This window comes from Panthera onca, chromosome B1 (assembly GCF_046562875.1).
Source record: "Panthera onca isolate mPanOnc1 chromosome B1, mPanOnc1 haplotype 2, whole genome shotgun sequence".
NCBI lineage: Eukaryota > Metazoa > Chordata > Mammalia > Carnivora > Felidae > Panthera > Panthera onca.
The window spans coordinates 3,003,621-3,028,763 of record NC_138342.1 but is presented as its reverse complement, the minus strand read 5'-3'; the positions used below and the strand labels follow the sequence as shown (position 1 = coordinate 3,028,763).

General features: G+C 56.1%; 1 long non-coding RNA gene across 1 annotated transcript; it reads right to left on the bottom strand.

The window, feature by feature from the left end:
• Window positions 1–8,017: 8,017 nt before the first annotated feature.
• LOC132692760 (uncharacterized) lies at window positions 8,018–9,455 on the bottom strand. Its single transcript, XR_009616588.3, has 2 exons — window positions 9,172–9,455; window positions 8,018–8,544 (listed from the first exon to the last, which is right to left on the bottom strand). It is a non-coding gene; the product is annotated as an uncharacterized LOC132692760 (long non-coding RNA).
• Window positions 9,456–25,143: the final 15,688 nt, after the last annotated feature.

The following is a 25,143-nucleotide window of genomic DNA, read 5'->3' as shown; positions in this document are numbered from 1 at the left end:
ACAGACAGCTCCCCGGGCCGCGAGACTTGACCCCCGGGGACGCTGGGCAGAGAGGTCCCCTTCTGGGGATAGGCCACCGGTGTCCACATTTGCGATCGGTATCGTTCTAGCTGTCACTGTTTGTGACTAGGATTGAGGCACAGTGACAGATGGAGAGACGCTGAAAGAGTGAGCATAGAAGTCAGTGTTCTCATGCTTCTGCCCAAAAGAAAAAAGAAAAAAGGAACGAGAAACAGGAAGACTTCTGGTGGGGGTCGTACCTGCTGGTGCTCCCAGCTCCGTCTCTGGTGTCCTCGTCAACCCACCCACAGGGGCTTCTGGAGCCCCTGCCCGATGCCCAGCACACGCCAGCTTGCAGGTGCGCTGGAGAACAAGGATGTGGAGATGCTGCCTCGTGGACACACAGGTGCCTAACAAAGCCACCACGGCCACTGCAGACATGGGGGGAGGGCGGGGGGCGGGGCCTCAGTGCAGAAGGTGGGGGTGGGGGCGGGCTGTAGGGTCACAAGGAGCCAAGACTTCAAGTGGCCAAAGGAGGCACCTGGGCAGAGTGTTGCAGGAAGAAGCAGCCACCCGGGCAAAGGCCCTGGGGCGCGACGGTGCCCGGCATGTTCTCGGGACGTGTGGAGCCCGGTGTGGCTATGGTAGGGGAGTTGGGGTTTGAGAGGTGCGACCAGGTCACGGGTGAGCAGGGCTGGAACTGGCAGACCCCCAGGGCCAATGTGTGGATAGGGTGTCGCCAGCTGGGCCCCGGATGCCGCCACAATGGAAGTCGGCTGACCACACCTTCGTTACCGTCAATGTTTGCTCATTGTGTTTTGAAGCTGTATGGTTATGCGCAGAAATATATCTGGGTTCCTGGTGGAACGACCTTTTAATCATCGTGCGTTTATCCTTAGTGACAAATTTGCCCTAAAGACTATTCTATCTGATGGCAGTATAGTTATGACAACTTTTAGGGGGGGTTAGAGTTTGTGCAGTAATCATATTTCCATACCCTCGACTTCTCTATATGCTTGTCTTTTAAAATTCTTTAATGTTATTTTTAGTTTTATTTTTGAGAGACAGAGTGAGAGCAGGGCAGGGGCAGAGAGAGAGGGAGACACAGAATATGAAACAGACTCCAGGCTCTGAGCTGTCAGCACAGAGTCCGACATGGGGCTCGAACTCACGGACCGAGAGATCATGATCCGAGCCGAAGTCGGACGCCCAACCCACTGAGCCCCCCAGGCGCCCCTATATGCTTGTATTTTAACGTGTCTTTTCTATAACATATGTGTTTGAATGTGGTCTGCCAATCTTTGTCTTTGGCTTGTTAGTCTATTTACGTTTATTGTAATTATTAAATACCAGTCTATTTATATTTAATGGAATCATTAAGGTATTTAGATCTACTATCTTCGTATTTGTTTTCCGTTTGTCCCTCCCGTTTTATGTTTTTTCCTCTTCTTTATTGTGTTCCTGATTTACCAAAGTCAAATTCAAACTGGTACGTTCACCCCTCCCCAGACAATGCTATGACATACTAGAAGAAATACTAACTCGCTCATCCTTTTCCTGCTTTATGTGTTACTGTTAATATTCATTTTAATTCCACTTATAAATGGCTATTGTTTACATACTCTCTTTAGATCCCTTTCTGCGGCTTTTCGTTCATTTCTGTATTTCTGTGCTGGCTTCTTCTGCCTGAAGACCTCTCTTCAATGTTCCTTTCCTTAAAAAAATTTTTTTAACGTTTTATTTTATTTTTTTGAGAGACAGAGAGAGACAGGGCACGAGCAGAGGTGGGGCAGAGAGAGAGGGGGACACAGAATCTGAAACGGGCTCCAGGCTCTGAGCTGTCAGCACGGAACCAGACGCGGGGCTCGAACCCACAAACCATGAGATCATGACCTGAGCCAAACTTGGACCGAGCCACCCAGGCGCCCCTCTACTGAATACTCTTTACGGATTCCTTTTCTGTGCTAAAATTCTCCCTCTTGTCAACGATTTTCTTGAATATATTAGTCACAGTTATGAAACCGCAAGGCGAGAGCAGCATGGTCGTTGTGGGTCTGTTTCTATTGTCCATTTCCTCCCTTGACCGTGCTTCTCATTTTGTTTGGTAAGTTCGAACTGAACGCAAGGCATTGGGAAAGACGAATTGTGGAGGTTCTGGCTGGTGCTCTCGTCCTCCAGAGAGGGTTTACTGCGTCCTCCGATGGGTGGGTAGACTGGGAGGACGTAGACGTTAACCCAGTCGGGGAACCGGCCGGCTCCAGGCTGGATTACGGTCTTTGCAAACCTTGCTTTTCCCTCTGGTTCACCCTCACTTCCAGCCTACGTCCCACCACGGGTATCAACTGAGAACTTGAGGGGTTTTCTGGGATTCCTACTCTTTGGGGGACCTTGAGCATCAGATTTTCCCCTTTGAGGATGGTAACGCTAAAACCCTGTTCCGATTTTCCACGGCTCCCTTTTTGGGCGTTGCCTCTTGAGCGGCTTAAGGGTCTGTCAAACGCCCCCACGGGAAAACTACCGTGCGTCCCGCAGTCTGTGTCTGTCTGAGATCTTGCATCTCAAGCCCCGGTGGCTTGGGGGACACTCTGATGCCTCCAGGCATTTTAAAAATAGGTTTTTTTTTCCTAGCTGCTCTCAGTTAGATGTCAGTCTACTACAAACCTCTCCGTCATAGCCACACGCCTGGAGGATGGATTACAGGAGCGCCATCCGGCGGCAGGAAGAGCAGGGAAGGGGCTGCTGCCTGGACGGGGCAGGGCAGGTGGGGAGGAGAGGGTGAACCCAGAGCCTCTGGAGCCGGGCTGGGGCCGCAGGACTTGTCGCTGATGAGATGGGGGTAGCGGGTGCCCATCGAGGGGAGGGAACAAGGGAGGCTGGCGATGCCGTCTGGGAGGCTGGGAAGCACAGGTCTGGAGAGTTGGGGGCGAAGGAAGCGAACTGGCCTTCAGACTGGGTGAATTGGCAGGGCCAGCTCCAGGTAAAGGAGCCCAGGAGATGGCTGGAGCTCCAGGACACGAAGTCCGGAGGGCGAGGAGATGGCCCCAGGTGAGCAGCAGAGAAGAGAGGGAAGGAGCCCCGAGAACCGCCCCATGTGAGAGGTGGGCTGCGGAAGGGAGAGGGAGGGGCAGCCGGAGAGTTGGAAGGGAGGAAAGGAAGGGAGCAGAGATTCCCAAACGGAGGGAGCGTCCCCAGAGGAAAGTGCCACAGAGGGCTCTCCCGTGTCTCCCTGGTGACCCCAGTGCAGGTCAGCGGGGGACTAGGGCCAGGTTGGCAAAGTGGGCGTGTGACCGGGAGGGCGGGCTGGGGTCGGCCCCGAGCCGAGCTTGCCTGACGAAGGCCCTGCCTGTGCTGCGGGCCATTTCCCAGTGCTCTCCTGCTGGCTCGACTGGCTTGGAGGGGGCTCCGGGGCTTTGTGGACCCAGGAACCCCATCCTGGAGGTGCAGGCGGTCCCCTGCAGGCAGGACCAGCCACGGCACCCTGGAAGGGAGATGCATCCAGAGGTGGGTCAAGCCTCATCAGATTTCAAGGGCCAACTTCAAAGCGACCGCAGGGTTTGGTAGAAAGCCCAGGAATGCCAAGGGCGGGGCGGAGGCTTGGCAGGAGGATCCCCTTCTCCCCGGAGAGCCAGCGGTGACCTCTGGCTGCGAGGTGGGAGGGGCCAACGGGAAGTTCCCACACCTGTGTGGGGGAGGGGGGTCCAGGCATCTGAGGTCTGTGGGCTCCTGGCCCACCTGTCACCTGCTGCCGTGGGCCGTCAGGAGGGTGATCTGCCCTCTCTGAGCCCTGGCTGTGTTCTCCAGAGAATCAACGGAGGGAGAGACATCGACCCAGCCTGCCAGGGGGGACGGCGGCGGGAGGCTCCGTGAGATGCCGCTGCTGAGGGCCGTGCGTACGCGAGAGCGTCATTGCGTGCGCACAAGTCCCGAGGAAATCAAGGACAGGGTTCCCGGGGGGGGGAGGAGAGGAGTCCACCTGTGCAGGGGCTTTCTATCGCACACACATGCGCACAGGCTTACACGCGTCCTTATGCTCTTGCACAGCACATGCACACGCGTGTGCTCACAATCGTGTACGCACACCGAGACGGGCGCATGTAAGTGCACCGCGTGCCTTTGCACACACACCCACGCACCTGCATACATGCACACCCACGTGGCCCACACGGAGGGGTCGCCTGTCCTCGCAGACGCGACAGGCTCCGTGAAACCCCAGCACGGCCGGTGCCCACGCCCCACTCCGTCCTGTTAACAAAGACACTTTCTTTTCTTTTTTTTTTTTTTAACTTTTTTAATGTTTATTTACTTTTGAGACAGAGAGACAGAGTGCAAGCAGGGGAAGGGCCGAGAGAGAGGGAGACACAGAATCGGAAGCAGGCTCCAGGCTCCCAGCCGTCATCACAGAGCCCGACGCGGGGCTCGAACTCACCAACGGTGAGATCATGACCTGAGCCGAAGTCGGACGCTCAACCGACCGAGCCCCCCGGGGCGCCCCATAACGAAGACGCTTTCTAAATGAAAGGAGGGAAACACTTTTTCTAAATAATTTACAGTCCAACTGAAAAAAAAATCAAAGGCCAGCTAAGCAGCCGCGACCCCAGGGCAGGGGTGCAAGGGAACCTTACGTGACGTCCTTCCTCCCAGACCGGTGCCCGTCGCTCCACGGCAGGGCCACACACGCGTGTCTCAACACCTCCCTCCGAGGGGCAGGAAGCGGCCACACGCAGATGGTCAGCTGGAGAGGCGTGGGGGCAAGTGACCTCCCCGGAGTCTCCTGTCTCCTCCCTGCTTCCTCTGGGTAGGGTGGTGACTTGGACTGTCCCCTGATCTGCCTCACCAGGGGCACAGGTCAAGCGCCTCCTCTGTCAGGAAGCCCTCTGGGACTGCTGCAGGCCGAGTCCCTCTCTGGCATCTCTGCTCGAGTGTCACGATCATTCCGCAGCCGCCTTCTCAGCGGCTGAACCGGAGCCCAGGTGTCGTCGGCGGTGCCCGGCCCGGGTGGGGGATGGTGTGGACGGGCACCCTGGCGTCTCCCGTTCACTTGCTTGTTCACGTTCCCAGGATGTGTGGCCCGCAGCGTGGGTCCGGCTTGGTGCCTGACTCCGGGCCGTGGCGTCCATCAGGACCACCGCCCTGGAGAGACACGTGGGTCCACGGACTGTGGCTCTCGCCCGGCTGGAGCTGGGGTGGGGGCCGGGGTGGGGGCGGGAGGTGTCCTCCAGCCGGGCGCTCACCTCAAAAAGAACCCCCTACCCCTTAGCTGTCACCCCCCCCCCGTCTTCCCAGCCTCCAGTCCTCGTGGCTGTTGGATCTGCCCTCTCTCTGGGCTTACCCGTTCTGGGCACTGTGTGCGCACAAACCGCACAACGTGGCCCTTAGTGACTGGCTCCTTTCACTGGGCGTGATGATTTTTCTAAGTTTCGTTATTTGCTTTGATGGGGGGAGGGGCAGAGAGCGGAGGGAGAGACCGAATCCCAAGCAGGCTCCAATGGTCAGTGCAGAGCCAGACGCGGGGCTCGAACCCACGAATCGTGAGCCCAGATCAAGAGCCGGGCGCTTAGCCCACTGAGCCGTCAGGCGCCCCAAGCGTGAAGTGAGGTTCCAGCACGTGGCGACCAGTATCAGCACCCCATTCCTTCTCCCGGCCGGTACCATCCCGCGGTGTGGGCGTCCCCGGCGGGCGTTTGGACTGTCGCTACATCTCGGCTCTGTGCCTTTGTCGTCCCTCGTGTGCAAGTCTGTCTGTAGACGGTGTTGCATTTCTCTTGAGTGATGACCCTGGGAGTGAATCCCCGGGTCACACGGCCACCGTGCCGTCCAGAGGGGCTCGGTGTCCAACACAGGGTGGGCACATAGTAGGTGCTTAAGAAGCATTTGCTGACCTTCTAGAAGCTAAAACAAGACTGGGGGGGGGGGGCCTTCTGCTCTCACCACCTGAAAGCCTCGCCTGGAAAGAAAGGGCATCCTCTCGGGCCTAAGGAGCGTCTCCAGAGGCCGCCCTGCCTTCTGCCTTGCTTGGCACCTAAGCCTGGCACAGAGCGGGGCGAGTGCAAGAGAAGCGTGGGGGGCGGGGGAAAGAAGGCGCTAGGCGGGCATGTGTTGGTGTCCCGCGTGGATGGCGGGCGAGCCGGGGAGGGGCTGGGGCACAGGAAGTCCCCGGCAGCAGCTGCGGGCCCCTCTGCGCTGGGCACGAGGGGATCAGTGATCCCCGGAGGCACTTGCCATGTCTGTCGGGGGTCATGCTCATTAGTCAACTGTCACTCCCCCTGAAGCCCCCCTGGCTGCCCCCCACCTGCCCCCACAAGCACGTGGCCCTGTGTTTCCCTTGCTCTTGCCCTGCCAGCCAAAGCGGGACCCCAGACCCTGCTTGCATTGCACAGACCGTTGATATGCAGGGACTCAGGGTGTGAACTGGCTAGTGTCCCCATCCCCTGCGGCCTGACCAAGCTCAGCTCCATCCACCGCGGGGCTCGTGTCCTGTCCTGCAGTGGCCTCTCAAGCACATTGGTGCACGGTGGACAGCCACGTGCACACACACACACACACACACGGCACATAAGGGCAGAGAGCAAGGTGTGGAACCAGCCAGCACGGAGACGGCGGGTTCATACAAGCATGCTCCAAAACGATGAGCTGTCTCTGGACAGAGACCCGGGAGAAGCTAGGCGCTGGTCCTGGAGGCTGGCCTTAAGGGAACTGGAGGGGCGGCTGCGGCTCGGGGACGAACAGGCCTCACCCCTCCTGTTGCCCTTTGGAAGTCTGTACCGTGTGTCTGTGATCTTTGCCAAGATCAACTCTGATTTCCAGCATTGGAGATTGCCCCCTCCCCCTCCCCTCCTTGAGCCCCTTCAGGGTCTCTCTTGTCCTGAGGACAAAGCCCAGTTGCCCCCTGCATCCTAGCGGGGGCTCTGCTGGCCTTGCCCGCTCACCTGCCCCATGAGGGTCTGATTTCAGTGCCGGCTTGAGCTCGCCCCGGGGCCTTTGCACAAGCCCCGCCTGTGCTGCAGCCCGCCGTCCTTCCTCCTGCGCTGCCATCCAGGCTGCCCCAGCTGGGAGCCTGTCACAACCCCACTGGGATTAGGTCTCTGTAACCTCCCTTTTCCCAAGGATCCTCAGCTATCCTCCCTTCCTGCGGCCCCCAGCGAGGCTCCTGGGGCATGTCTCCCCGAGGGCCTGGCCCTCGGGGACCAGCAGACACTTCTCGGGGCCGGGAAGGGCCAGGAAGGGTGTCCGGGCGGGGGAACCGCACGGACAAGGACCAGGAGGAAGCAGGGTGAGCGGCCCAAGGCGCGATCTTTCCCGTCGATGTCAGCTCAGTGACGTCACATGGGCCGCCTGAACCGGGCCTTGGAAGGGTCTTTCTGCCAAAGACACCGGCGGAAGCTACAGAAAAGTTTCGCTCGGTGGGGCTCGGGCCTGGGTTTGGGGAGCATCGGGAGACAGGGGGAGCGTGCGGGCGGCAGGAAGAGGCCTGAGAACCTGCCGGACAGAGGTTTTGAGCCACGCGGGGCGTGGAGGTGCGCGGGGCCCCGTGGGATTCTCAAAGACGCCCCGACCCAGGGCCGGGTCAGACCCCACCCGCGCCCCGCGGGGCCAGCCCTCCGGCTCCCCTCCGCTCCCCTCGCCCCGGCCAGCGCCCCCCGCGCTCTTGCCCTGGGAACCTTCCAGCTGAACTTTGCTGGGGCTGAACTCCGAGTCACTTCAAGGCAGTTTCGATTAAAACACAAGAAAGAAAAGAAAGGAAGGAAGACAAGAAGAGAGAGGGGTGGGGGCAGCCTGCGCGGGGAATTCCGCAATTACCCTTTGAAATTAGAATATTCAAACAGATGTTTCTGTTTTCATCCTGTCCTGCTCTCTTTCCAATCCAGTGAAATTAGGTCCAAAGTCATTATTCACCTAATCACGCTAATAGTTTAACATCCGATCTGCCCTCTGTCCAGACGGGGAGGGGAGTAGCCGAGGCTCCATTTTAACACTTCCTTTCCACTGATCCCTTAATTAAGTGGCATCTGTTCTAATACAAGTTAAATATTGCAGTTGACTTTATTTTCTTTCTCCTGGTCCTCCGGGTCCTGAGATGAGGGCAGATAAAGTGAAACACATTTGCTTCCCGGGAAGGAGGAAAGGACACAGAGCTGCCTTTCTGGAAACGCGGCCCATCAATCATAAACTGATTACAAATTCGTCACCTTGAATCAATTTCTGTTCACAAGTTCAAAAGGCACTATGAGCTCGGGGCTATCTGGAATATTCTACATGTGGAGAGGATTAACATTTGATCGAATTCCTCCTTCTGAGCGGGAGACCAGTTTGGCCGAGCTTGGGGTGGGGGAGGCGAGTTCGAGACACGTGGGCTTTCACCTCCAAGAGCGGGCGCCCCTGCGTTCCCAGGCCCCCCTCCGCCGCGGGGAGTCTGGCTGCTGCGGGGAGGGGTCCCGGGCACCTCGATGTCCAACCCGATCTTGCCCGAGGCAGGCAAATCGCACCGTGGCATCATCTCTCATAGGCGGAATTTTCCTTAAGGTAACTGTCCTGAGGGAAGCAGCACTGTGAGAGAGACAGAGAGAGAGAACCGCTCACCAGATGGGAAGTGAAGGACGGGCTCGTCCCAAAGTCCCCAAGATGCCCTCGGACTTCCGCCCCCATTCCAGAACCTCAAGAAGGGGGACTTCTGTCCCCGTGTCCTGAGGTCTGGCAAAAGAAAAACCTTAGCTTATCAACAAGCCAGGCCTCTGAACGGCCTTGTCCGAACTCAGGGAGATGAGGTGGGGGTGTCGGGGGGGGGGGGCAGGGGAGGGGAGGCAGAAAATCCCACTTCAGAGGGCTCCTGCTGGACTCCAGGTCAGACACGGTTTTGAAGAATGTCACCATTTTACCCCTGGAAAAGGGAGAGGAGGGGAGAGGGTGGAGTGGGGTTGGGGTGGGGGGGAGAAGGAAGGAAAGAGGGAGGGAGGGAGAGAGGGAGAGAGAGAGGGAGGAAGGAAGGGAGGGAGGGAGGGAGGAAAGAAAAAGGGAGGGAGGGAAGAAGGAAGGAAGGAAAAAGGGAGGGAGGGAGGAAGGAAGGGAGGGAAGGAGGGAGGGAGGGAGGGAGGAGGGGCGAGGAAAGGAGAAAGGAGGGAGGGAGGGAGGGAGGGAGGGAAATACCGGGGCTTGTGGCCATCAGGGCCCCTGTACCCCTGCTCCGCCCTCCAGGTGGGGTCCTGGGCACATGACAGCCCCCAGCACCTGTGCCTCTCCGTCCAGTCCTTCTGGACGCGGGGGCCCTGCACCCGGACAGCCCCGTGGGCACGCGGGGTCCGGGGGAGGGAAAGAGGGGGCGTCCGGGCCACCCTGGCGTCAGAATGGGGGGCGGGGCGGTCGGGGCACGAATCCAGCCCCCGCTCCCTGCACGTGCTGCCCCGGCAGCCTCCCTCATGCGCTCAGCTCGTCCAGACGCCGGAACCCTCCAGCACCATTGGCGGGAACGTAAACTGGTGCGCGGCCTTCCTCTGAAACATTAAAAATAGAATCGCCACGTGACCCGGCAGTTCCACGTCTGGGTGTGTTCCCGAACTAATTGAGAGCAGGGGCTCGAAGACAGGCTCGCCCGCCCAGGTTCGCAGCAGCCGAGTCGTGGGGGGCAGCCCGGGGGGCCTGTGGCCGGGGGTCGGGGGGTGGGGGGCACCACCGCGCGGCCCGTCCGGACAAGGGGGCGGCATTCAGCCTCCGAGGGAAATTCTATCGCTTGCGGCACCGTGGAGGGGCTGGGGGACCCTCGGCCGAGTGACACAGGCCAGTCACAGAAGGACGAGCGCTCGCAGGACAGACGGGCGACCGAGGGGGGCGCCGCGGGCGGCTCGCGGGACGGGCGCTGCCTCCGCTGGGTAAAGCGCTCCAGGACCGGCCGTGCCACCGTGCGCCCGTGACACCCACTCGATAAGAGATCGTGTTTGTCGGGTCTGGTGTTAAGTGTGCTCATTTTGTTCATTTTCACCCCCTAGTGGCCTCTTCTGGGTGAAAGTTCTGAGGAGAAATCTTCCCAGGCCAGAAGTCTGAAACCCACGTGCGGGTCCGTCGCGAACGTCACCACGCAGGGCTCCGCTCAGGGGCACCAGCATCCCCCGGGCCTGCGCCGGGAGACCCTGCTCTGGCCCCAGGCCCTCCTGTCCCAGATGAGAAAAGCGAGGCCCCAGGAGGGAAGGAGGGTCTCCAAGGTCACCCAAGGTTCTTCCCTGATGGCACGAAGGGGCCCCTGGCCCCCCTCCTGCCTGCTTGCCTGTTGCTGGTGAATTTACATCCGAGACCCTGCCTTCCGCACCCCTGAAGTCCACTCCCGGAATGCGGAATGTTCCAGGCCACCGTGGGTGCCAGAGACGGAGGTGGCCACCGTCCCCGGTTAGCTCTGAGCGGAACGACCTCCCGGGACCTAGAAGCTGGTGTTGTGGCTGCAGCTGGGGTCGGGAGAGAGAGGGACCACGGACGGGGAGTCCCCGGGGAGACAGCTGGGAGGGCAGGAAGGAGGCCTTGCGTCCCTTGGGGGACGCGGGCCCAGTGCTGCCCGGCTCCTCGCTCCACACGGCTCGTCCTCGGCTCGCACAGGCGCTCCGGGAAGGTCTACCGGGCGAGCAGTCCCGACGGCCCTGGGAGTTTGTGGGTGCGTGGCAGGGGTGGCCTCGTGCCTGTAGGACACCTCCAGGGGTGGGGGACAGGAAATGCAGCGTGGATGGTCCAGGCAGAAGCCGGGCAGAGGGGAGCACGGGATCTTCCAGGAGCTGAGAGAAGTTTCATCGGATGGTGGTGGACGCTCTGGAATCACGGGAGCTGTGCCTCCAGGGGACCAGCACTTAGCAGGTGCTCCCGGAGCATCATCCCCTTCTTCCAAGAACAAGCAAGAACAGTGGGGACTGGAGCACAGGTGTGGCCGCCTGGGGCAGCAGCCAGGAGGCGGCAGGCAGGTGTGGGGGGAGGTGAGATCGAGGGAGGGCGGTGTGTCCTGAGAGGCGGGAGCTCCTTTGAGCTGGGAGGAAGCCAGGGGTCTTCCTGGAAGAAGGGGCGTTTGGAGCTGTACCTTGAGGAAAGCTCAGGCCCTGTGGACAGAGCGGCCACCGTTCCTCTTGGCAGGTGTAAGTGATACGCTGCTCGGGGGGTCAGCGGGTTCTCGGTGGCAGAATGAACTGACCCGGGACCGAGGTCCTTGTCCTGGACCTGAGCAGACGTCAGAGCCGCCCCGGGGGTCTGGCAACCAGGGCGGGTGGGGAGACGACTGGGCACCCGCTGGACGGGAGAATGCCCACCGCCTGCCTGAGCAGAGAGCTCCCCCTTCCTCTGGGGACTGGAGCCCCGGAACCCGTGGGGGAGGCGGTCTGCTGGCCATGAGGGCACAGGGACAGACAGACTCTGGCAAGACAGGCCTCAGGTACCAGCCAGCAGCCCCGGGAACCCAGCCCCAGAGCCCCGGGTGAGGCTGGGTGCCCTGAATCGCCCCCACTAGCCTGGGGGTGCACGGAGGAGCGGTCAGAAAGCTCAAGCCTCCCCGTCTGTCTTTTTCTGCCTCAGCCCTGGATCTACTTTGGGTTTAATTGTTCTGTTTTCCCCACAGATTGTCATTTCTTTACAGAATGACGATGACAAAATATCCCAAACACTGTCTCTGGAGGCAGCCAGACCAGGACATTGGCTCCTTCAGTTTCCAGCTGGGGCTTTAGGTGTGGTTGTTGTGTGGCCTCAGTTTCCTCATCTGTATAGTGGGTTGTCCCGAGAATTGTATGAAGGTTGGTTCAGATGCCAGCTTGGCCCGTCTCGGGGGATGTCCAGTGCCAACTGGGGACGCACGGGGCCTGGATCTGTCTGTGGGAGCTTCCCAGCTGAGCCAAGGCTGGGTCTGGCACAGGAGGGGATCCTCTGGCCTCCGTCCCTCCCTCTAGCCCTGGAGGTGTGAGCTCAGATTGGGAGTCCACGCGTGCAGCCCCTGCACAGACCCCTACCGGCATGGGTCCCCCGGGCACCGTGCTGATGCAGGGACATCAGGAGTGCCAGGGAGAGCCGGCCTGGGGCTCAGGACCCGTCCCTCTGTGCCCTGGGAGAGAGCCGGGAGCGGAGGGGTGGGTCTCTCCCCCGGCTCACCCAGCCCGTGCCTCCTCACCCCCCCCCCCCGCCCCGGCTTTCATAGGCCCGCCAGCCATCAGGGCAGGAGGGGACCCCGTGGGATGCTCAGTCCAAATGACCTACTGCAGGGCACGTCCTGCCTGAGTGTCTCCAGCGATGGGCACTCCTCACTTTCCGAGGGTCCCCCTCCCCGGACGGCTGTTCGTTAAAGTGCCCTCCTCCCCGTGCTCCCCCAGCTTGGGCCCCGCAGGCGTCCTCAGCCCTAATCCCCGACCCCCTGGGCCCCCACCCCAGCCTCCACTCCAGCCCTCCCGTAACCCGGGGGCTGCCGACTCCTTTAGACTCAGCGGACACAGAAGATTCTAGTGACTTCTGAAGCCGCATGGGGCAGCTTTCCGCCAAATTTGCTTTTGGAAAGAGCTCTGGGCCTGGGGTCAGGCGACCCCTGTCCCTGTCCGGCCCTCCACCGAGGACTCCTGTGCCCTGGGGCGAGCACTTAACCCCTGGCCTGTGATGCTGTGGCTCAGAGGGTCTGAGCCACCCGCTTGGCACACGGCGCGAGGAGCAGACCCCGGTGAGTGTGTCCTAAGGGGCGAAGCAGCTATCACCCGCTGTTTCCACCTCGGCCCAGGGGCCTGGGCCTGGAAGAGGAAGGACACTGATGGTGTCCCACTGATGGAGCCCACCCAGGCCCCTTCCGGGGGCCATAAGCAAGGGGCTGGCGTACTTTACGCCTTCCAGCCATCCTCACGGTTACCCCCTTTTAGAAGTGAGAAAAGATCCACAAAGCTAAGACCTCAGCCCTGGCACCTGCGAATGTGACCTTACCTGGAAATGTGTCTTTGCAGAAGTAATTGAGTTAAAGTGGGGTCACCCTGGAGCAAGTGGACCCTGCGTGTGACAGGTGTCCTTACGAGGAGAGAGAGGTTTGGACACGGATACGCTCAGGGGGGAGGGCGCGTCACAGTGGAGGCGGGACGCAGGCGAGCCCAGGAATGCCTAGGGTCGCTGGCAAACGCCAAGGGCTGGGAGAAAAGCAAGGAAAGATTCTATCCAGTCTCAGAGGGTCACGGCCCTGCCGACACCTTGGTTTCAGACTCCGGTCCCCAGGCTGTGACAGAGCACATTTCTGCCCCAGGACACTCCCACAGTCCAGTTTCGAATCCAAGCTCTGCCCTGAAAGCCGCTGTGTGACCTCGGGCAACTTGCTTAGCCTCTCTGAGCTTCAGTCTCCTGGTCAGAAAAAAAGAGAGGGATGGTTTCCCTCACAGCAGGCCCTAGTGGCGGGAACAGAAGGGAAGAGGGTGGGACCTCTCCCCACGGCAGGGGGGGAGGGGCGGAGGAGGGGGGCCAGCCTCAGGTCCAGGTCCTGCCGGTGGGGGGCCCCGGAGGGAAATGGGGTGTGAAGAGGCTTGTCTGCCTCCCTTTGATGTGCACAACTGCAGCCCAGGAGGAGCAGAGAGGGAGCGGGTACAGGGCAGCGGAGTTCTGAGAAAGGCTGGCCCCGCAATTAGCTGTGGATCGAGTTTCTGCTCAAGGTCTGCAGCCGCCCGGAGTTGAAAGCCAGGAGCGGGGCCTCCGGTCCTCGGCCGGCACGTCCCCCCGGCTTCTCCTGCCCAGCCCTCTGCTTGGGACTCTGCTCAGTAAACATTAATTTACCCCCGATTACCGATGACAGGTCGGGGACGGCCTTGCCGCCATCGGGGTGAGGGCCTGGGGACAGAGCTGTGTCCTTCAAAGCACCAAAGGCAGGGGCCTCGTGGTGCCTGCAGGCAGAGGGGCCCGAGGCCCGGCCACACGGGGGTCCGCTTCTTCTGGGGGGGGGGCAGGCAAGCGGTCTTGCCAAGTGCTGAGGGGGGCCTGGTGCCAGGAGGGGCCCAGTGCCAAGCCCCCCCCCCCTCCACTGGCCTGTTCCCCACCGGCTACTAAGAGATGGAACCCAGCCATGCAAGGAAATTGCTGGAGCCACACTGGCCACCAAGGGGAGGGGGCTGACGTCAAAGCAAAGAGGAGGCGTGGGAAGCCACCGCACGGAGTCGGAGCCGGAGCCGGAGTCGCGGGAAGAGTCACCAGAGGGGCCGGGGCAGGACTGGGGCCACCATGGCGGGAGGGCGGCAGGCCTCTTGTCCCATGAGCCTCTGCTTCCGGGGGCCGCTCCATGGGGAGAACAAGGCCTCCGCTGCTGGGTGGTCTCTAGGATTCGATGAGACCCCAGCGCAAGGGTCCGCTGGGTCTGTGGCCCTGGACAGAAGCAGCCGGGGGGACTCACCCTGGCTGGGGCCCGGGGGACGGCCGTGGGGAGGGACACAGGAATGAAGAGATGTCCTGGCGGGCGGAGGGGCCTGGCCGGCCGGCCCCCGGTTCCCGTGAAGGGCTGTCTCAGCCCTCAGAATTCACCCCTGCTGTGGACTGGGCTGCTCTGCAGGGAGGAGTGCTGTCCTGAGGCTGAGCCCGCCCCTCCCCGCCCACTCCCTGCCGATGCCTGGGCCGCTGGGATTGGGGTTGTGTAGAGACCCCGCTTCACACACACCCCGGCCCTGGGGGCGGGCATTGTCTCTGTCACCCTGACTCCGCCGTCTCCGGGCACGCTCCGTGCCCGGCGTGATCCGGCACTTTCCGTGTCTCAGGAAGTGGCACGGCCAGGGTTGGGTCCCAGGCTGGGTGTGGCGTCTGAAGACAGGACTCGGCTTTCCCGGGCGGAAGCCAGGCCCTCAGCCTCCAAGGAGGTGAAGGAGGCGGGTGGGGACGTTCTCAGGGCGGCTTCGAGAGTCGGGGACCGTGATGCAGTGATGTTCGCGCGGAACCTGAGACTGTGACCTCGTTTGGAAGTGAGGTCTTGCGGGTGTGGTGAAGGCAAGGACAGGTTAGAGTGGACCCCGGGCCGAGTGACTGGGGTCCTTACAAGACACACAGAAGATGCCACGTGGGGTGGAGGCCAGACCGGCGGGCTGCGGCCACGAGCCCGGGAGCGTGTCGACCCCCAGCAGCTGGAAGGGGCAGGAAGGACCCTCCCCTGGAGCCTCTGGCGGGGGTGGGGTGGCCCTGCTGACACTTTGATTTTCACTCTGGCGTCCGGAACTGTGGGAGATGCCATGTCTGAGGTTTGAAGCCCCCTCTGGTTATCAGTCGTGTTAGCCCAAGGACCGCGGAAGCCTTCACAAGAGTGACCAACGTGACCCTCCCCTCCGCCCCTTGAGACACACTTTTGTCGTCACTGTTTCTATTTTACAGAAGAGGAAACCGAGGGACGGGACGGGGTGGGGGGCACGGGCGGGGGGGCGGGCGCTGGCCGAGGCCCGCACAGCATCCCGTGGGGCGTAGACCAGGGCTCCCCGCTTTCCCAATTCTCCTCTCGGCCGGGAGGCTCCATTTGCTTGTTACTGTGCGGCACAGATCGATGCCAATTAGAGTTTAATACTAATTGATGAATGAGCCGGCATTCGCGGAGCCCCTCCTGTGCAGGGCGCTGGGCATGGCCATGAGTCACACAGCCCCTGCCCTGGGGCAGTCCCCGCTAAGCTGGGGAGAGAGCTCACGATTGGTTGGAGCCTTTCTTCACGAGACGATACCTAGCGAGACAAAGGGACGTGATACCGAGCTCTGGGGTCGCCCCCAGGTTGGGGTCTCTCCACCGCAGCCAGTGGGAACAGAGAGTGCTGCGGGCTCCCCGAGCGGCCGCGGCCAGGGCAGACGCCAGGGCCCCCTTCCCGGCGTCCCTCTTGTGAGGAGCGACCCTTCACCTTGTCTCTCCGTCCCCATGGGGCCGAGAGACAGGGGTGAGAGTCAGGCTCCCCCTCCCAGAAACCGGGCTCCGGGCACCTGGGAGGAGGCAGCGTGGTGAGTCTGGGCTCCCTCCCCAAGGCTGTGATGTTCAGCTGTCCTAGTCCCATGAGCCCGGCCGGGTCCTCCAGGAAGCTCCCGTTTGCCCTAGGCACCCTGACTTGGTTTCCGCCAAAGAACTACCTGATAGAGATGGGGCTGCCCACAGGAAGTGGGGCCCAGACGCGGCACTCTGCAGCGGGCAGACCGTGTGCGGATGGGGGGTGGGGGCGAGGGGGCACTGTGATCCCTGAGCCCGGGGAGACCGGCAAAGGTGACTCACGGGCCGTGAGTTTGAGGACTGGAGCCTGGTCTGACACGTCCTTGGTCCTTCGCACCTGAGTCCGGCCCGGGACAGGTGCCGGGCAAATCCCGGGCAGGGAGGGAATCTCAGTGTCGCACACACAGGAATTATGATTTTGAGTCACCGCTCTGGTGACAACTATCCCAGAGCAGTTAACACGGAAATACGCGGTTTGTGCCAGATGGATCGTGGGATGAGGAATCTGCGTTCTCAGCCCGTGAAGGGTCTGTGCCCCCTTCCCCCGGCCCACGGGAGGTCAGCTCCCTACCATGTGGAATGGAGAGGAAGCAGACTGCTGGAGGCCGAGGGGACAGGCGCAGAGCTTGGTGACCAGCGAGAGGTCTAATTAGAAGCACACAGACTGTCCGTTTCTGGGAAGTGCCCTCACCCCAGGGCTGCGTCGGCATCGAGGGCTGAGCGGTCAGAGATGGGAGCCAAAGCCAGACCCCGGGGCATGCCCACCGAGGAGATGCTTCCGGGGCAGGGCTTGACCGACTGTCAGCTTGGTATCACACACACCACACCTGGCCCTCCCGCTCATCCCCCAGGCAGGGCCACCATTCCATCTCCGTGGCATTCCACTTCTTGCTGGAAGTGCTGTGTCCTAGTCAGCTGACCTCCCTGCAACCCGCTGTCCATGCTGCTGCTGGGGTGACAGTTTTCGGTGCTATTCAGGCAGGCGGGCAATGGCGATGGACGGGGGTAAGGACTTTCCAACCGGGGAGGGTGGCAAAGGCACAAACCAGAAAAACTGGCCAAAGCTTGCTGGTAGAATCCAGGCAGTTACTTTATGTCTCCATGGAAGTAACCGAAGGAGACACAGACCCTGGAATGTCGTGACTTGGCTCCTGACTACACCTGGGCATGGCAGAAGCCATATTATGGAACATCTAGGAAACCCCTTGGGAGCAAGGGTCTCAGGGTCCCAAAAGACACAAGGTTTTCCAGGGTCTACCTTTTTTAAATAGTGTATGTGGATTTGAGAAAATGGCCAAAAGTAAAGGTAACAGAGGGACAAAGCTGTTCCACAAAGCAAGAGATGCCACCAATGGAACAGAAACTACATACAAAAGATCAGAAATTAGATGATAAGATAGCACAGAGTAAATTTCCCTGAAACAAAGGAAAGACTAGTTTGCAAACTAAGCAGCTGATCATTTTCCAGGTTGAGGTGACGAAGAACGGGTCACATTGACACAAATCTTGGTCAAATTTATTGAATTCCGAAGGAAAAGAGATGTCTTCAGGCAACCAGCCTGCAAAAACAAGTTCAGCTATTATCAAATAACTCTGTAGCACTACTCAATGCAATAAAACAAATTTCTGGGAGCAGGAACTTGGGGAGGAATAACCTAGTGTAAAAAAAAAAAAAGCAGACACTAGAAAGTTGCTCCATTCTGAAGGCAACAGTCTGACATTCTCAAGCATGAGATAATTCAGAGCAGAGAGCAGCCATAAGTCCATGTTGGGATGGACCACATCCATTCCATGACCACATCGGGCCAACCAAACATAAAAGGAGAAGTTGTAATAAAGGCAGCACGTGATGCCAGAAGAGAGCAGAGCAATGACTAGAAACGGCAAGGAGAGGAGATGTTGTCCAGCAGTTCTATACCCAGCCAAGATGGCCCTTGAGTTTAAAGGCAAAAACGTAGGCAATGTCAATATCCACATATGCAAGAATTCAGAAAATATGGCATTTAAGACCCTTCCTGTGGGAAAGAGGCCTTTTTGAAAAAAAAAGTCTGGTAAAAGATGATTGAAATTTTAAAAACCTCAGGATTGGAAACATTGTAGTTAAACAAAAAGCTGAGGGTAAGCATTGAATCAAGTTTTACACACTCAACAAATACATGTATTAAGATTGAAGAAGAGTTCATGCATGTTATAAACCTTGACAAAGTAAAACCAATGCTACAATGAACAACAAAGTTGGGGTTATTGATTGGGATTGCATTAAACCTACACGTTGGGGTGGGCAAACTTTCCTAAAGAAGCAGATAGTAAATATTTTAGGCTTTGAAGACTATACAGTCTTTGTTGAAAGTGATCAAATTTGCCACTGAAGTTAGAAACACCCATAGACAATATATAAGCTAATGGGTGTGGCTGTATTCAAATAAAACTTTACTTACAAAAACGGGCAGCCAGCCTGAGGGCCATAGTTTGCAAGCCCTCACTATAGATTAATGAGGGAGAAAGAATCAACTTAACAGTATCGAATGTCCCAATCCATGAGTATGGTATGTCTCTTCATTTATGTAGATCTGTCACTCACAAATGTTTTGAGTTTTTGTACAGAGGTCTAACAAACCTGTCATTAAACTTATGCCTAATTACTTTTATTTTACTCCAGACGATTTTTACAATTATTTTACTTTGACTTCCAGTTTTGAAAAAGATGTCAACTTCCAAGCCTTTGCTAGTTTGGATAAATACGACTGATTTTTGTATATCGACCAGGTATCTTGCAATGTTACAGAGTTCACTCATTAAGTCGAGCAGATTTTTGATGATTTCTTATGATTTCTTATGATGCTGCCACAAATAGAGTTTGTTTCTTCCCTCCCAACACGAATGCCTTTTGCTTATTTATTTTTATTTTTCTTTCTTGCCTAACTGAATTAGCTAGGCCCTCCTGTACAATCTTGGACAGACAGGAGTGGTGGAGTAGACATCTTTTGTTCTCATGCTTAGGGGTACATCCAGTCACTCCCCATCAGGGATGGTATTGTCTGTGGGTTTTCATGCATGCCCTTCACAAAACTGAGGAAGATATCTTCTCGTCTTACTTTGCTGAGAGTTCTTATCATGCATGAGTTTTGAAGAATGGATCCTACAGAATGATCTTGTTGCCTCTGTAAAAATGATCGTATGCTTTCCTCCTTATTCCGCTAACACAGCGATCACATGACTTTCAAATCTTGATTCAACCTTGCATTCCTGGAATAAACCCTATAGTCATCTGACTAGAGTTGAATTTAATCTGCTAATATTTTGTTGAATACCATAAGAGATATTATTCTAGAAAAGATATGATCTGGTTCATGTTCATGAAAGATATTGGTCTGGTTTTCTTTTCTTGTAATTCCTTTGTCTGGTTTTGGTATCAGGGCAATTCTGGCCTCCAAAAGACAAAACAAAAAAACAAAAACAAAAATAAAACCAATGAGTTGAAAGCATTTCTTCCTTCTCCGCTATTTTCTGAGAGATTTTGAGTTACATTGACATTATTTCTTTCTTATGAGTTTGATAAACCATCTGGGCCTGGAATTTTGTTTGTAGGAAGGTATTGGAAACAAACTGAATTTTTTGATAGTTATAAAGCTATTCAGAATTCCTATTTCTTCTTGAGTCAGTTTGATAACATAGTTTTCAAGGAATCTTGAAAATAAGTTATCAAATATTGGCATATGGGTTTTATTCTGCTTTATTCTATTTAAAAAAAATTTTTTTGAAAACAAAAAGTTGTGCATCATTAATATACACATTTGATGGATTTGGACACAAGCATACACCTGTGAAACCGTCACCACAATCTACGGCCTCTGAAAATTTCCTTCCGCCTTCTTACTCCGGTAGTTTATATTTCCTTATTATCTTTTTAGTGACTTTGGGATCTGCGGTGAGATTTTTGTCTTCCTTTTCTAAGTTGGTAAACTTTGTTTTCTCGATCGGCCTTTCTAGGAGTTTATTAAATTATTTTGCCTTTTTTAAAGAAAAAATTTCTGACTTTTTAAATTTTCTGTTTTGTTTCTATTTCATTCTTTCTGTTCTTTAATACTTCCTTCATTCCCTTTGCCTGTATCTGTCTCTCCTTTTTTTTTTTTTTTTTTGCTTCATAACATAAACATAAATCACTGATTTCAAACCACTTTTTCCTGTAAAACAGAAATATTTAAAGAAATATATTCCACTATAAGCATTTTTAACCATAATCTCAGAAATTCGGAGATATTATGTTTCCATGATTATTTGTGTTAAAACATTTTCGGGGCACCTGGGTGGCTCAGTCTTAAGCGTCCGACTTCAGCTCAGGTCATGATCTCACAGCTCATGAGCTCGAGCCCCACATCAGGCTCTGTGCTGACAGCTCGGAGCCTGGAGCCTGCTTCGGGTTCTGTGCCTCCCTCTCTCTCTGCCCCAACCCACTCTCATTCTGTCTCTGTCTCTCTCAAAAATAAATAAACGTTAAAAAAAAATTGGGGCACCTGGGTGGCTCAGTCGGTTGAGTGTCCAACTTTGGCTCGGGTCATGATCTTGCAGTTGATGAGTTTGAGCCCTGCATTAAGCTCTGCTGAGGGCTTGGAGCCTGGAGCTGCTTCGGATTCTGTGTCTCCCTCTCTGTCTGTCCCTCCGCCGCCCATGCTCTGTCACTCCCTCTCTCGAAAATAAATATCAAAAAAAATTTGTTTTAATTAAAAAAAAAAGCACATTTTCTAATCTTCCTGGTGAATTATTCTTTGACCCATGGATTATTTAGAAGACGATTAGTTTCCAGATCTTTGGGGATTTTCTGAATACTTTTTTTTAAATTATTATTTCTTATTTAATTCTGCTGTGGTCAGAGACCATACACTGTGAGGCTTCAGTCTTCTGAGATTTACGGACTTCCCTGATAGCTCAGACGTGGTTTATCTTGGCAGATGCCCCGTCGGCACCAGAGAAGAAGGTGTGGCCTGCAGTTGTCGGGTGTAGCGTTCTGTAAATGCCAGTGAGGTCGAGGGGGGTGATAATGCTCAGTGCTGCTGTACCTCGTCTGTGCGCTTGATCGACTACTGAGAAGGAAGGGCAAAATCCTCCCCGGTCTTTCTTCGCCGCTGCCCGTTGTCCACAGCCTGAGCACCGGGACCTCATCCAGCCTGTGTCTTCCTACAGCCGTTTACGCGAGAGGGCAGACCCAGCGCCAGCTTTTCCATCACGTCCCAAGCAGGCTCCACGCTGACAGCACAGAGCCCGACGCGGGGCTCCACCCCACGAACCGTGAGATCATGACCGGAGCTGAAACCACGAGCCAGACGCCTAGATTGAGCCACCCAGGCGCCCCCCACCCAGGCGCCCCAATATACACTCCTTGGTCCAATCTGGCACATAGTAGGTACTCAGTAAGTCAAGTGCATACAGGTGATAGTTAATTAATGATCATCCCTCACATTTGTCGTATTTCACGTTTTCAAGGAACTTACACGCTTATTATCTCACCGCCACGATACTCCTGTAAGACACAATGCTGCATATAGTATTCGTCCAATTCTTGGATGAGGAAACTAAGATTTAAACAGATCCAGTGACCATGCAGAGTTGCAGAGCTGAGAGCTGCTAGTCTGCCCTGGAAACCCCCAGACCGATGCACCCCGCCCCCCCGCCCCCGGTGGCTCGCTGCCTTCCCGTGTCCTCGCTTTCCCCTGATCACCCTCCTTTCTCTGTCCTCTGGTGGAAAAAAAAGCACCAAACAGGCGGGAATCTCCCAAGATCAATACGGTGGGTCCATAAATCAGGAATGATCAGTGGTCCCATAAAAGCTGGCAACGTGTGAACCCCAACACTTGAGAAACCGTGTCACTGAATGACTTCAAAATTTATTCAAGCTGGTGTCCAGGTCAAAGCAAATTAGGGAAGGAAAACTTGGAGCAGCACGGCTGCGAATGGGGGTGGGCACAGGGGCTGGTCACAGATGCCTCAGGTGAGCCAAGCAGAAAGGGATAGAAACGCGTTTCCCCCAAACCCAAATGCGCAGGTCTTCCAAATAAGATCTCACGGCTTCTCGTGCGGGGAAAGGTCGTCCGGAGCTTCTCGGGTGGGAAGCGACTGCAAAAGCTACAGGAAATGTCTCTCACGCAGTCTCTGCACCCGTTTGGGCCAAGATACGATTCTGTTTCAGTGGCTCCGGTTGCTGTGAAACTTTCAGGGCGGGGAGAGAACCCACTTTAAGACATCCAGAGGGGCTCCTACACCTCCCAGAGCGCTCAGGACGTTCGGGACAGGCGGCATACGGGCCGGATGTTCCAGAACCCGTGCTCGATATTTGCTATCCGAGAAAATCAACCACTCATTTGTCTCTGTCACCGGAGACTTCCAGAAAGGACCTTAACCAAGGCTTCCAGCTTGAAATTCAAGCCCAGAGATTGTGTCTAGACATATGAACCTGTCAGGAAATGACAGTGACGTGAAGCACTCCGTATTAATATCTACCGCTCGATGGATACTTTTGAATGGAGGGACAAAACCGGGAAGGACTGGGTGAATGCGTAATTAACTCAACGGACTCAAAATGACTTCAAAAGCAGGTTGATACTGACTGCACTGAAAAAATGCCCCGCCCCTTAAATTCCATGGGCTTTCCCGCAAAGACCTTTTCCATCACTCCCAGCTCGGGGACCCACACCGGGCACAGAGCAGACGCTGCACAAGCCGTTGTTGAATAAACAGATGAACGAATATGGAATCTTCAGAACTGAAGATTGAGGGGCGGAGCCTCCAGAAAGGGTTTGAGGCTTCTCTGAAATGGACTTGATTGTGTTGATCGCCCCCGACAAATTCTTCCTCCCGGGAGCCGGCTCCGCTCCTCGGAGCGTCTGGTCCCCTGGTCCCCGCGGCCCGTCTGGCTGCAGTGACCCTGCTTTGCGGCCCCTGTTCAAGCCCACAGCGTCTGCAGATCCAGACCTGCCTCGTCCGTGTTTGAGGATTGGTGTCTAACCGGGATCTGGCCCGGAGTGAGGCCAAGGAGATAATTATCGAACATATGATACGATCAAATACAGTTAAATTTAGGCTGCAAACATCATTACACGTCTGAACGGAAATGTGTTTTGTTTCACAACAAGTTTAGAGGTAGGAGCGCATTAAAAAAAAAACACCTTTGGGGCGTCTGGGTGGCTCAGTCGGTTAAGCATCCGACTTCGGCTCAGGTCATGATCTCGCGGTCCGTGAGTTCGAGCCCCGCATCGGGCTCTGTGCTGACAGTCAGAGCCTGGAGCCTGCTTCAGATTCTGTGTCTCCCTCTCTCTACCCCTTGCCTGCTCACACTCTGTCTCTCTCTCTCTCTCTCTCTCAAAAATAAACATTAAAAAAATAATAAATAAAAATTAAAAAAACACTTTTTTGACCCAAATCTGTAAAATATAATAATAAAACCCAAGTCTATCACCACACAAAATATAATAAGAAAATCATATTCATAAATATCTAAATATATGACAAAGATATTTAATAAGTGTATTTATTATTTGTTTACCACAGACCTTGTATCTCCTTACCTCGGGAGAAAAACCCTGATCATTCTGCCTGTTTCCACTGGTTTAACTTCACTCATTGGATTATCTCTTGTATATAAGTTGAAAATGTCGAACTTAAAAACATTCACCAGAAGACAGATAGTCTCTCTGGATATTACATGAATAGACGCAAATTCAAAACAGAAATCTAATACCGAACGGGCATTAGGAATGGATTGTTTGATTAAATCTTGTCTGAATTATCAGTTACATAATAAGGAAAGTGTTAGCTTTGCCTGAAGAGCCCAGACGTCACTCTGTGTGGTTAATCTTCATCTAAAGGAGACCAGATACTTCTTGGTGGCAATTGAAAACCAACATTTTTCTTATTTAAGGTGATTGGAATGACGGATGCATAAATCATAACATATGAAATTCCCCCATAACGTAGAGTTTCTTTAATACCAAACATTTGTTCCAATTTCTTGACAAGCACTGCGTGTGTGAAAGGCTTAGCACCCGCCGAGCCTGTGCTAATGTGGGCATTTCCTGAAACGTTAGCACTGCCTCTAAGTGAGAGGCGACTAAAAAGCGTGGATTTCGGCAATATTTTCCAGCCGGCGACAATCACTTCCGGGTGGCTTCTCGATTTTTGTAAAGAAGTTAGAATGACTTGGTCAATCACCCAGGTTGGTTTCTTGGGGTTTTGTTTTGTGGCTGTTGACGTCACATTTTTTCGGCTTGGCAAAACTGACCCGGAGCTCCCTGGAGGAGCCCAGTGTGTGACTGTGGTGTGGACCGCGAGAGACACCCCGCTTTATCGGAACATCCCTCCCGATAGTGAGAACCAGGGGAGCGGGGGTGGGGGTGCGGGCAGCCTCCGTATTGCAAACCCTCCTCGCCAGAGAGCACCGTTCACCACGCGAGATTGATTGCGGGGCGATTTATCTAAGCCGTAGGGAAAGTGCCAGACCGGCTGACGCACCGTGTAGTGTCGTTGTGGAAAATGACATGTAGAAACGTCCGGAAGGAAGTACGGAAACGCACATTTTTAGAGACGTTGGCTAGTGGCTGCTGCCTCCCTCTGCCTGCCTGCACCCGCCAGCGTGTCCGGGGCCACGGGGAAGGGGCCGAGAGCCTCCCCGTGGATGTGTGGCTTCCGCCGGCCCCGGGCGGGCCCCCCACCGAGGGTCGCCACGCCAGGGCAGGCGACACCCAGCAACGTGTCTCGCGAACAAGTGCTTGTGCGTCCTCAGCTGTCACCCGGGGGCGACAATCAGTCGGACTTCGTGGAGGAGAGTGTGAGGGGCTGGGTCGAGCCCACCGCAGTCTGGGTGGCGGCAAAAGCATCCTTCGGGCCACTTGCTGGGAACAAGGCCCCTATAAGCCCCCTTGGGTCCCCGCAGTGTGCCAGCCACGCGGCACCTGTACGGCCCCCTTCTCCGCGTCGCCCTCCATGCGTGTGCGCCTCCACTGGGCTCAGCTACCCCCACCCACTGCTCCTCTCGGTGCAAATGGTGGGGAACACTTGACCTTGAAGCTCATGCTTTCCCCCACTGTAGCCACAATTAGCCCGCACCCCTGGAAGGACTCAGAGGAGGGGTGTCGAGGGACAGTGGCTGTGCTGAGGGGCGCCCTGCATGCCGGCCATGAGCCGGGGGTGGGTGCAGGAGGGGGACAGACAGACGGGACCAGCAGGACCACCATCATCAGGCCACCTTCTGG